General features: G+C 38.4%; 1 protein-coding gene across 15 annotated transcripts in view; it reads right to left on the bottom strand.

Moving 5' to 3' along the window:
* LOC106506183 (uncharacterized) overlaps positions 1 to 13,486 on the bottom strand; it is a 777,071-nt gene that overhangs the window by 726,075 nt on the left and 37,510 nt on the right. For 3 of the 15 annotated variants that reach the window (XR_014830565.1, XR_014830575.1, XR_014830563.1), the window contains exon 2: positions 1,045 to 1,202. The exons of the other annotated variants lie outside the window; for them this stretch is intronic. The gene's annotated coding sequence lies outside the window, so the exon portion shown is untranslated. The remainder of the gene's footprint in view (positions 1 to 1,044; positions 1,203 to 13,486) is intronic. 15 annotated transcript variants of the gene reach the window in all.

Genomic DNA, 13,486 nt, shown 5'->3' with positions numbered 1-13,486 from the left:
GGGCACAAATGGACCAAGTACCCTCATCCAGGGCTGCCTATGACTTGGTTAGGATAAGTGTCTACTGGGGTGGCAGCTCTGGTAGAAGCCCATTTGTCCACCAATGGGATTTTTCTAACTTCAGCTCTATGGGTAACAAAGGTAATATTTTTGTCCCCAAATGCCTTACACTTCTGTCTGAGTCCTCCAATGATTCTGAACTTGGATGAGGAAGAAGTGTGCTATTTAGAAAACCTCCTTGGCCTTTAATAATGTGGGACAAAAGAAACAACAGTGAACTCAGACAGGATCAAATACACTGGCAAATTCCTGAAATAAGAAAGGTCCAGATGACAAAAACAAAATTTGTTTATCCTGACAAAGCAGTTGGATTTTATCCTACCAGGAGCCAAAGGCCATTAGAACACTTTCAATCAAAGGTGACATGACCAGATTAGTATTTTGATTATTTTCTTAAATAGGGTCAGTGTGGAAGGAAGAAGAGGGCACTGAAAAATAGGATCAAGTTAGAAAGAGAAGGTGGCATTTCCTGAAGGCCAAATTCACCTGCTTTATAACTTTGTCTAAAGCTGTCACAAATGGTGATGTCATGTTTTTCCAAACTATTGCCTAATTTTGAACAGCTGGTTGGCTGGCTCAGTAAGATTACATTAAGCCAAGCAATCAGATAAGCAAATCTTAAACTAAGTTTGAGGTCTTTATCACAGCATTTTGAAAGATGCTTTACAACCTTTCATTTAAGAATGAAGTAATGTTGTTTCTGTTCTGGCTTCCAAAGTTTAAATTTTCATAAAGTATCCATTATTTGACTTTTAATAGGGAAAATATTGAGAGTCACAAAGTGATGGCTTAAAATTTTGTGGCCATAAAATAGAACATTTGCTATTTACAAAATCAGCAAAGTATTAAATTTTGATATAAAACAGATGTATATTACATTGCTGCAGTTTTTTTCTCTCTGAGGATAATTTTTTTTTAGCAACGTCCAAGTAGGTAAGATGCCCAATGATACATTTAGCCATAAGCTGACCCTTGGTCCCTTACCTTTCTGAGTCTCCTATTTTTGTGCCATTCCTCTGAGCAAGATACTTTCATCAGATCCAAGGCAACTGTTTTTGATCCTGAGATAAAGTTACTGATCTCTGCCACAAACATGTATTATGTTCCATGATTGTCTAGCACTGTACCAAGAATTGGGTGTCCTGGAATAAGCAAGATAAGACAGAATTGATGTTTCCAAAGAACTTTCAGTCTCCTGGGTAAATCAAAAACATGAACAAACAGGAGTTCCTGTCATGGCACAGTGGAAACAAATACAACTAGGAACCATGAGGTTGCAGGTTCGATCCCTAGCCTTGCTCAATGGGTTAAGGATCCGGCGTTGCCATAAGCTGTAGTGTAGCTAACAGACTCAGCTCGGATCTGGCATTGCTGTGTTTGTGGCACAGGCTGGCAGCTGTAGCTCCAATTAGACCCCTAGGCTGGGAATCTTCATATGCTATAGGTGCGGCACTAAAAAGCAAAAAACAAACAAACAAAATGAACAACAACAGCAGTAATAATAACACCCCATTCTCATTTCCTAATGGTTCCCCCCTCCAACAGAAAATCCCCTGACTCTGTCCTCTCTACCTGATAAACTTTTCTGGGAAAACACAAGAAACAAGCTAAGATACTCACCTAGCTAGGCAAATCAGACAAATCAACTGGGACAATAAATGTCACCATCAGATTGCCCTAGCTCCAAGGGGGGTCAACCTGGGGACTTATGTTCTTCACCTGTTTCATTGTTATTGTTTGTTTAGGTGGGTTTTTTCCCCCAGTTGTTAAGTGCTCCCTTTCTTTATTGACTACATTCATCCCCCCTCAACAGGGTCCTCTTTTCCAAAGTACAGACCTAGTTATTTCCAAAGTCCAACAATTTCCCTCTCCGTTGCTTCCCTAAGAAACATAATATATTAATAAAGGAACTCTTTCAGCAACAGATCTCTTACCCAAAGTAGTTGAAACAAAGATTTGTCTAGATTTTTAACTGGGAAGTTCATACAATGAACCAAAATGATGCTCAAATTACGTTTCCAAGGGTTTGACTTTCTCTGTTTTGCTCTAGGCTGATTCTCCGACTCAAAGTGATAGTCAACAGTAGCTCTAAGACTGCATCATTATTATAGCTAATAATTTCATCTTATTCCCCCACTGCCTTCTATCCTCTTTTTCCTTTAAACTACAGCAAAAGTTCCAGGGAATGCTCACCAGAGAGGTGTTATGAAAAAACAAATGTATATTTACACACAACTCCTTTAACATTTTCTAAGGACTTTTTAATAATGGAGAACAAAACATTATCAAATTATAGTGGCAAAAAAACTGTGGAGCTTAATAATTTTTTTGGACTTCTTTCTGGAGTTTGTGGAAATATGAATGGATTTAAACCAGCTATTTCTTAGCTCCTTTCACTGACACATTTCTTGCCAGATCCAAGCTGCATCTGCGACCTACACCACAGTTCATGGTATTGTTTAGAAACATCTCACTCAACTCCTTTATTCGGGTTTTTGTCTCCACAATGATGCTCATGGGCTTTCCCAACTTCTTGGTCAGCATCCTTTCTTTCTAACTTATAAGGCCAGTATAAGAATGGAATTATGTAGCTGCTCGTTATCAATAAAAATTTTAAAGAGAGTCAATAAGATTTATTTTCTCAGAGAAATACTCTAAGTTGTCTCTAGAGCTAACATCTTCTGACTGCACATAGGAAAGTCAGCTAATTTAATTCCGTGATACTTGACCTGTTCTTCATGCCAACGGCCTTTAAAAGCGGTTGCTAAACACAAAGCTAGAAGGTCATCTTCTTAGGCTGGAACACAGCGAGCTGGTGCCAAGCTTTGAGAAACCCTCAAGAGGGAGGACAGAGTTCAAGCACTCTGAAGGAAAAATGCAGATTGCACACATTCCCCTCTGTTGATTTGGCCCCTTGCCCCTGTCATTTCCTCAGGCTACAGAAAAGTAGATATAATGTAAAATACTCAGCCCACCAGAAGGTGTGAGGAAAACAAATCTTCCTCACATGGTAGGAAGAAGACTTCAACACTGTGTCAATGGAGTATTACCTCAGCACAATCAAGATGAAAATAATAGCATGATAAGAATAAATATTTCACATGAAATAAAAAAGCCCCACTTAGAAGGAATTATGGCTTAAAATGAGAAGGAAATATCTCACAATTACTTCAGGCTACAGAAGGAATTTTTTTTTTTTGGCACCCTAGGCACATGGAGGTTCCCAGGCTAGGGGAATGGAGCTACAGCTGCTGGCCTGTGACAGAGCCACAGCAATGCCAGATCCAAGCTGCATCTGTGACCTACACCACAGTTCATGGCAATGCCAGATCCTCCTTAACCCACTGAGCAAGGCCAGGGATTGAAACTTCATCCTCATGGATACAAACCACATCCTCATGGACACTAGTCGTTTCCGCTGCACTACGACAGGAACTCCAAACTCCAAAAGGTGAATTTTTTTTAATAGCTCAAAAACGAATCAATAAAGCAACCGTATGAGATGCAAAGGAAATTTGCCAATCTGAGAAAAATAAATGAGAATGGATTACATTGTTCTCTGGCTATAAAATTATTTGGCTTATTTTGCTTTCTTTAAATACAATAGAGCTGATGAACTCAGGAAATGAAGTGGACTCATTGTTTGAAGAGAGTCCCTAAAATGCTACCTATTTCCTGCTTTGAAGACTATGCCTTCCTTCAAATTTGGAAAGATCAAGGCTTCACAAAGACACTGGTGGAAACTTGGCAAATGCACACATGTGCATGCAGGTACACATAGGCATGTGTACATGTGTGTGCAAATGCACATGCATGCATACCCAACTGAGCACTTGTCTGTCTATACCTCAATGCAAAGAGACATAAACATAGAGTCTAAATCTTTGACATAGAGTTAAAATCTTTGTGATCCTTTAAGAAAGTAACATAAGTTGACAAGAACGTATATGGTTATTCTCATTGGCAAACCCCCCCACCTACAACTGTCACCATCACTATCCTCTGCCCCTCTCTGCCTTGCTCTGGTCCACAGAAAGCTGACCCCTGAGATCCAGTATCTTTGTTGGTTCCTTTTTATTTATCTTTGTCATTAGCTTCTCTCTAATATCTTAGATCTTTCTTCCTTTTTTCCTTTCTTCTTCTTTTTGCATTCATTATTATTTCTAGCCTTTTCTCTGTGAGAGCAATCCCAGAGCCTTTTTTCTTTACTTTGCTCTAGTTTGTTTATTTTGTCTCAATTTGGCCAAAATCAGTTTCTGTTGTTACAACACAGGATCATAACAGAAAATAGAATTCACCCATGCTTAAAATTTAGAGATAATTAAGAAAAGGATTACTGTTAGGGTGGGGACCAGGTTAAGAGAGAGAAAAAACAAACAAGGAGTAGTAAGATCCTAGATAGTAACAACTGCTTGAAGATGCTACCATCCCTGGTAACTTAATTTCTCTGCATTTCAGTTTCCCCTTCTGTAAACCTGGTTCACATTACTTGGGGTTGATTAAATGAGACAATAAAAATATAACTAACAGGAGTTCCTGTTGTGGCTCAGTGGTAATGAACCTGACTAGTATCCATGAGGACGTGGGTTCAATCCCTGGGTCTCATTCAGTGGGTTAAGGATCTGCTGTTGCCACGAGCCGCAGCGTGGGTGGCAGACAGGGCTCGGATTTGGCGTTGCTATGGCTGTGGTGTAGGCCAGCAGCTACAGCTCTGATTTGACCCCTACCCTGGGAACCTCCATATGCCATGGGTGTGGCCCTAAAAAGACAAAATATATATATACATATATATATATAAACTAACAGAAGTTCTAAGAGATAGTAGGTAGTGGATGGCTACTAAATTCCACCTGCCACACATCTGCTAAAGGTGTTTCTTGTTAAGAAGAAACTGCTTGCTTACTTCACAAAATTGGCTTTTGAATAAGCCTCACATTTTTGTACAGTTGTGATGAGTATTGTTTTAAATCTGCTTTTCAATGTTTTTGTTTATTTTGGTTCCCTATGCAAACTGTGTGATTCCTTAGATGCAGTGATTATTACTTTCTATTTCTTTTGTCATCTTTTATTTTGGGGAGCTTTTAATTTAAAGAATATTTCCCTTGAACTACTTGAAGGGTATCTCACTCTTTTCTAGCTTTATTGAGATATAACTGATATACAAGCACATCTCATTTCATTGTGCTTCACTTTGTTTTGATTCACAGATACTGCATTTTTTTACAAATTGAAGGTTTGTGAGAACCCTGTGCTGAGCAAGCCTATTGGCATAATTATTCCAACCGTATTTGCTCACTTTCTGTCTCTGTGTCACATTATGGTAATTCTCATAATGTTTCAAACTTTTTATTATTATTATATTTGTTATGGTGATCTGTGCTTAGTGATCTTTGAGGTTGCCACTGTAATTGTAATAGGATGCCATGAATTTCACTAATATAAGATGATGAATTTAATAAATGTTGTGTGTTCTGACTGCTCCAACAATCTACCATTACCCTCTCTCCTCTCTTCTAGCCTCCTTATTCCCGGATACATTATATTGAAATTAAGCCAGTTAATAAACACACAATGTACTGTAACTATTCAAGCAAAAAGAAGAGTCCCACATCTCTCACTTAAAATCAAAAGCTAGAAGTGATTAAGCTTAGTGAGAAGGCATGTCAAAAGCTGAGAGAGGCTGAAAGCTGGGCCTCTTGTACCAGTTAGCAAAGTTGTGAATGCACAGGAAAAGTTCTTGAAGGAAATTATACGTGCTACTCCAGTGAACACATAAATGATAAGAAAGTCAAACAGCCTCATTGCTGACATGGAAAAAATTTTAATGGTCTGGAGAGAAAATCAAACCAGCCACAACATACCCTTAATCCAAAGCCTAATCCAGAGCAAGGCCCTCTCTTCAATCATATGAAGACTGAGAGAGGTGAAGAAGCTACAGAAGAAAAGTCTGAAGCTAGAAGTTGGTTCATGAAGTTTGAGGTAAGAAGCCATCTCCAAATCATAAAAGTCCAAGGTGAAGCAGCAAGTGCTGCTGCAGAAGCTACAGCAAGTTATCTGGAAGATCTAGCTAAGGTAATTAATGCATTAATTAATTAATAATTTTACACTATGCAAAAGTCTTTCAATGTAGATGAAACAGGCTTCTATTGGAAGAAAATGTCATCCAGGACTTCTACAGCTGGAGAGGAGAAGTCAATGACTGGCTTCAAAGAAGAGGCTAACTCCTTATTAGGGGCTAATGCTCATTTACCATTCTGACAATCCTAGAGCCCTTAAGAATTATACTAAATCTACCCTGCCTGTGCTCTATAAATGGAACAGCAAAGCCTGGATGACAGACATCTGATTACAACATGGTTTACTGAATGCTTTAAGCCTACTTCTCAGAAGATTCCTTTTAAAGTATTACTGCTGGAGTTCCCACCGTGGCTCAGCGGGTTAAGAACCTGACACAGTGTCTGTGAGGATGTGGGTTCAATCCCTGGTCTTACTCAGTGGGTTAAGGATCCAGTGTTGCCACAGGCTGCTACATAAGCTGATGCATTAGCTGATGCATAAGTCCAGTGTTAGATCCTATGTCTGAGGTATGGGCCCCAGCTGCAGCTCCAATTCAACCCTAATCTGGAACTTCCATATGTCACAGGTGTGGCCATAAAAAAAGAAAAAATAAATAAAAATAAAATAAAATATTACTACTTATTGACAATGCACCAGGTCACCCAAGAGCTCTAATGGAAATATACAATGAGATTCATGTTGTTTTCATACCTGCTAACACAACATCCATTCTGCAGCCCATGGATCAAGGAGTAATTTCAACTTTCAAATCTTATTACCTAAGATAAACATTTTGTAAGGCTGTAGCTGCTATAGATGCTGATTCCTCTGATGGATCTGGGCAAAGTAAATTGAAAACCTACTGGAAAGGACTCACCATTCTAGTTGCCATGAAGAACATTCATGATTCATGGGAAGAGGTCAAAATATCAACATTAACAGGCGTTTGAAAGAAGTTGATTCTAACCCTCATAGATGACTTTGAGGGGCTCAAGATTTCAGTGGAGGAAGTCACTGCTGATGTGACAGAAATAAGAGAATGAGAACTAAAAGTGAAGCCTGAAGATGTGACTGAATTGCTGCATCTCGTAAAACTTGAGCAGATGAGGCCTTCTTCTTAAATATGAGCAAAGAAAGTGGTTTCTCAAGATGGAATCTACTCCTGGTGAAGATACCTCAAAGACCACTGAAATGACAACATAGGATTTAGAATATTATGTAAATTTAGTTGACTCCAATTTGAAAGAATTTCTACTGTGAGTAAAATGCTATCAAACAGCACTACATGCAACAGAGAAATTTTTTAGGAAACGAAGAGTCAATCAAAGTAGCACATTTCATTGTTGTTTTAAGAAGCTGCCATAGCCACCCCAACCTTCAGCAACTACCACTTTGATCAGTCAGCAGGCAAAACACCAAGGCAAGACCCTCCATCAGCAAAAAGATTACAAATTTTGAAGGCTTAGGCGATGGTTAGCATTTTTAGCAATAGAGTATTTTTTTTAATTAAGGTATACACATTGCTTTTTTAGACAATGATATTGCACAATTAATAGACTAAAATTGTGTACACTTAACTTTTATATGTACTGAGAAGCCAAAGAAATGGTGTAATTAACTTTATTGAAATAGTCACTTTATTGTTGTGGCCTGGAACAAAACCCACAATATTTTCTCTGAGATATGCCCGTATAACATGGAGTAAGTTTAAGGTATATAATGTGATAATGTGATATATGTATATATTACAAAATGATTACCACTAATATTAGTTAACACATTCTTCACCCCACATAATTGCCGTTTTGTTGTTGTTGCAGTGAGAATATTAAAGCTCTTCTCTTACTGCAACTTTCAAGTACACAATAGAATATTGATAACTAAAGTCATCATGTTGTATATTAGAGCTCCAGAATTTTGTTCATCTTATAATTGAAAGTTTGTACCCTTTGATCAACACCTCCCAATTTTCCTTACCCCTCAACTTCTGCCAACCACCACTTTACTCTCTGTTTTTATGAGTGCTATGTTTTTAGATTCCACATATAAGTGAGGTTATACAGTATTTGTTTTTCTCTGACTTATTCCATGTAGCATAATGGGAGAACATCTTCTTTGATCTTCATACAATCTTGTGAGATAGATAAAGAAACTTTACTGTTAGGAGAACTACAACCATGAAAGATGAAATAAATATCAAAGGTCACCCAACAACAGAGGCAAAACTAAGCCCCAAATCTCAGTCCTCCCACGCCTCAGATCTTTGGACCAAAACACCTTTTTCTAGATTCTCCTGAACCTCTTGAGGAATCTGTGTTGACATTCCAGAATTGTATTATTGCCAATCTTATACAAGCTTTTGACATTCCCTTGAAGAAAATTCATGGTAGTTAATAGAACTTAGTTAAGTCCTTTCTCCAGATACTAAGTACAAACTTGTTACGTGATTAGTATGTGCATAGCATTGGGCAACAGAATTAAAAGAATTTTCTCTTTTCCCTTGACAAAAATAGGGCTTGCAATTTCACTAGTGAACTGGAGAGAGTACCTAAAGGAGCTCCTTAGAATACACCGGTATTCTGCTTTGAGTCCAGCAACTCCCCTGAATTAGGAAAGATCAAGTTCTCCTAAAGATGCTGATAGAATCTGGGTATTTGTATATGTGTCTCTCATACCAACATATATTCATGCAAGCACACACACATACACACTAATGGAAAGAAGTAAATTATTCATACTATATACTAATATGAAGTATTAAATTTTGTGTAATCCTTTAGAAGGACTACACGGATTGAGGAGTACAAGTTCCTGTGCATCAATCAGGGATCTTTAGTTGCAACAACAAAGTCCAGCTCTGGAAGACATGAATAATAATAAAAAGGACTTAATAGAAGGCTATAGGGTGACTCACAGACCAAAGGAATAAGTGCAGAAGTATGCTTGGCAAGGAGCTGCAGTGATACAGGTAGCAAGAACCAGGTGTGGGGAACCAGTCAGGGGTTTTACCAGGTTCATTCTGGGGATGAATCGGCTCTATCTTTTCTTTTTTTCATTCATTCTTTCTTTTTTTTCTTTTTAGGGCTGCACTTGTGGCATATGAAAGTTCCCAGGCTAGGGGTCGAATCAGAGTTGCAGCTGTCAGCCTATGCCACAGCCACAGCAATGCCAGATCCGAGTCATGTCTGCAACCCACACCACAGCTCAAGGCAATGCTGGATCCTTAACCCATTGAGTGAGGCCAGGCATCGAACCCACATCCTCATGGATCCTAGTCAGGTTCATTAACCTCTGAGCCAGAAAAGGAACTCCTCTGTTTTTCTCTATCACTCTTTAAGAGCCAAATCTTGGGAGGGAATACTTTTTTTGGCTTTTTGCCTTTTCTAGGGGGAAGGAATACTTGATTGGCTCATGGACTTATCCCTTAACCAGCTGAGGGTGGGCATCATGGTTGACAGTTAACAAGACTGCAAACATTGAATAAGAAGTAATTCCAAAAGGGAAACCATAGTGCTATAATCAAAAGGGCTGTGCTAAAAATAAAATGAAACTCTAAAATACCAAATGTCTTTTTTATTTATTTTTAATCAAAGCATCCATGGCAAATGGATGTCCCCAGGCCAGGGATCGAATCCAAGCTGCAGCTGTGACCTATGCCACAGCTTCAGCAATGCCTGATCCTTTAACCCACTGCACGGGGCTGGGGATTGAACCTGAGCCTCTTCAGTGACCTGAGCTGCTGCAGATTCTTAACCCACTGAGCCACAGCGGGAATTCTGAATGTCTTACTTTTCTTTTTTCTTTCTTTCTTTTTTTTTTTTTTTTTCGGTCTTTTTGGGGGCCATACCAGCAGCATATGGAGGTTCCCAGGCTAGGGGCTGAATCAGAGCCACAGCAATGCCAGATCTGAACTGCATCTGCAACCTACACCATAGCTCATGGCAATGCTGATCCTTAACACACTGAGTGAGGCCAGGGATCAAACTCGAGTCCTCATGGATATCAGTCAGGTTTGTTTACCGCTGAGCCATGACAGAAACTACCTTGAATGTCTTATTTAGAGTATTGGAGTATTGGAGTTCCCGTCGTGGCTCAGTGGTTAACGAATCCAACTAGGAACCATGAGGTTGCGGGTTCAATCCTTGGCCTTGCTCAGTGGATTAAGGATCTGGCGTTGCCGTGAGCTGTGGTGTAAGCCAGTGGCTATGGCTCCAATTCAACTCCTAGCCTGGGAACCTCCATATGCCGCAAGGGAGCGGCCCTAGAAAAGGCAAAAAGACAACAACAACAACAACAACAACAACAAAAATAGATTTACTGTATTTCCCAGGGGAAAAACTTGCCTCAGGTAAAGCCAATGAATTAAGCTAATTTAAGATTATCCCATTTAATCACTACAGAGACTTATTCTAGGAAGTCTTTAGTAACTCACAGTTAGGTGAGGTTTTGTATTATTCTTAGAATGTTACTTATAGTTACCTGTTTTATTGTTATTAAACCTGTTATTTAAAAACATAGGCAATAAAATACAGTTCACTCTAAACTCCACTTTTTTTCATCACACAATTACATTAGAAAACAAGAAGCCTTCTGCTACAATGAGATAATACAACCCCTAGGTGTTCAAAGACACATGGCAAACAATGCCTGAAATGGGAATGTTATCTTACAGTAAAATATGCCTACCTCTGAGGGTTTTGTTTTACCACTGCTAATGTGCTTTTAGAATTATGACAGAGATGTACCTATAGGAATGCCATTGACTGACAAATCATTACATACAGAACAGCCAGAGGGGAAAAAATGACACTAAGAATTCAAAACAAGACAGTGAGTGCATTTTGAAATGAATTTTGAAAGGCATATTACATGCAAATTAAAACCTTCTTTTTTGAAAACTGCCATAACTGTTTTCCTTGATTGTAATGAGGCATTTGGTAGAATTAAGTATTTGATATCTATAAATCATTTAAAACAGAGAATGAAGAGCTGAGGTTATTGGTGTGTGATGAGTTGCCTCTGAACTTACTCAGGGAATGAGGTTTTAAAGATGTGATTCTGTGAGTTCTCCACGGAACAGGACACAGTTTTTCATAAGGGAAGATAAGCATTCTGTCTGAACTGAGAGTTTTAGAATGCAGAGAACTTATAATTAAAGAGAGAGCTTAGAAATCATACAGAACAAATCCTTCACATAACAGTTTCTCCTTTCATTCATGTGCTTTATGTCTTGCTCAAAGTTATCAGCAGTCCTAGTCATACCAACTCTGATTCACTCTTGTATTACCCCCAGTAAGAAACATCTACTAGAATATCCGGAAAGGGCTTCAAACTGCTCTACCTCACCAGGAAGTCCCTGGGGTGAAGAATGTAGAGAAAGATCATGATGAAAATATGGGCTAGTTCTCTGTATTTAAGTACATTAAAAACATTCAAGAGTTCCTGTTGTGGCTCAGCAGAAACAAATCTGACCAGTATCCATGAGGATGCAGGCTCAATCTCTGGCCTCGCTCAGTGGGTTAAGGATCCAGTGTTGCCATGAACTGTAGTACAGGTCACAGACATGGCTTGGATTTGGAACTCCTGTGGCTGTGGCATAGGCTGGCGGCTACAGCTCCATTTCGACCCCTAGCCTGAGAATCTCCATATGCCACAGATGCAGCCCTAAAATAAAAAATAAAAATAAAAATAAAAATAAAGGAAAAACACTCGAAGAATCTGCGAGTTGTTAGGAACCAAGAAGTTACCTCTTTATACATTTCCTGCTTTGTTTTTTAAAAGTAATGTATGGTGGCTTTAGATATCAACTAACGAAATCTTTTTACCTTTAATTTTATTGAAATATAATTCATTTACTATATTGTATTAATTTCTATTATACATTAAAGTGACTCAGTTATACATATATATATATATTCTCCTTCATATTCTTTTCCATTATGGTTTATTACTGGATATTGAGTATATTTCCCTGTGCTATAAAGTAGGACCTTGTTGTTTATCCATCCTATATATACTGGTTTGCACCTGCTAAATCCAAATTCCCAGTCCTTCCCTACTCCATTCTCCTATGCCACAAGTCTTGGTAACCACAAATCTGTTCTCTATGTCTGTGAGTCTGTTCCTATTTCATAAATACGTTCAATTGTGTCATATTTTAGATTGCACATATTAATGGTATGGTATTTGCCTTTCTTTTTCTGACTTACTTCAGTTAGGATGATAATTTCTAGGTCCATCTGTGTAGCGCAAATGGCATTATTTTATTCTTTTATACAGCTGAGTAATGTTCCATTTTTTATATATACACCATACCATATCTTCTTTATCCAGATATGATATCCAATGTCATCTGTTGATAGACATTTAGGTTGCTTTCATGTCTTGGCTACTGTAAATGGTGTGGCTATGAACACAGAGGTGTACCTTTCAAATTATAGTTTTGTCCAGATGTATGCCCAGGAGTGGGGTTGCTGGATCATACGGCAACTCTGATTTTAGATTTTTGAGGACCTTCATACTGTTTTCCACAGTGTCTGCGCTAATTTACATTCCCATCAACAGTACAAGGTTTCCTTTTCTCCACACCCTCTCCAACATTTATTACTTATAGACTTTTTAATGATGGCCATTCTGACCAGTGTCAGGTGGTACCTCATTATAGTTTTCATTTGCATTTCTCCAGTAATTAGCAATGATGAGCATCTTTTCATGTGTGCTTCTTTGGAGAAATGTCCATATAGGCCTTCTGCCCATTTTTTGATTGGGTTGTTTCCTTTTTTTATTGAATCATATGAGCTATTTGTATATTTTGGAAATTAAGATCCTATTGGTTGCAGCATTTGCAAATATTTTCTCCCAATCCATAGGCTCTCTTTTCATTTTGGTTATGGTTTCCTTTGCTTTGCAAAATCTTGTAAGTCTGATTAGGTCTTATTTGTTTATTTTTGTTTTTATTCCTATGCCTTGGAAGACTAACCCAAGAAAACATTGTGTGACTTATCTCCAATAATGTTTTGCCTTTGTTCTCTTCTAGGAGTTTTATGCTGTCATGTCTTATATTTACATCTTTTAAGTCATTTTGAATTTATTTTTGTGTATGGTGTGAAGGTTTGTTCTAACTTCTCTGATTTACATGCAGCTCTCCAACTTCTCCAATTCCACTTGCTAAAGAAACTCTTTTCCTCATTGTATATTCTTTTCTTTTTGTTTTTCTTTTTTGGTCATCCTGCAGCATATGGAGTTCCAGGGCAAGGGATCAGATCTGAGCCTAAGTTATCACCTACACAACAGCTGTCACAATGCTAGCATTAACTCACTGTGCCAGGCCAGGGATTGAACCTGTGTCTATGCAGCAGCAGGATGCTGA

The sequence above is a fragment of the Sus scrofa genome, chromosome 15 (assembly GCF_054392235.1).
Source record: "Sus scrofa isolate SSC_HxYL_T2T_F1_AM1 chromosome 15, Sscrofa_HxYL_maternal_Yorkshire_Landrace_v2.0, whole genome shotgun sequence".
NCBI lineage: Eukaryota > Metazoa > Chordata > Mammalia > Artiodactyla > Suidae > Sus > Sus scrofa.
This window is presented reverse-complemented; position numbering and strand designations above follow the sequence as displayed.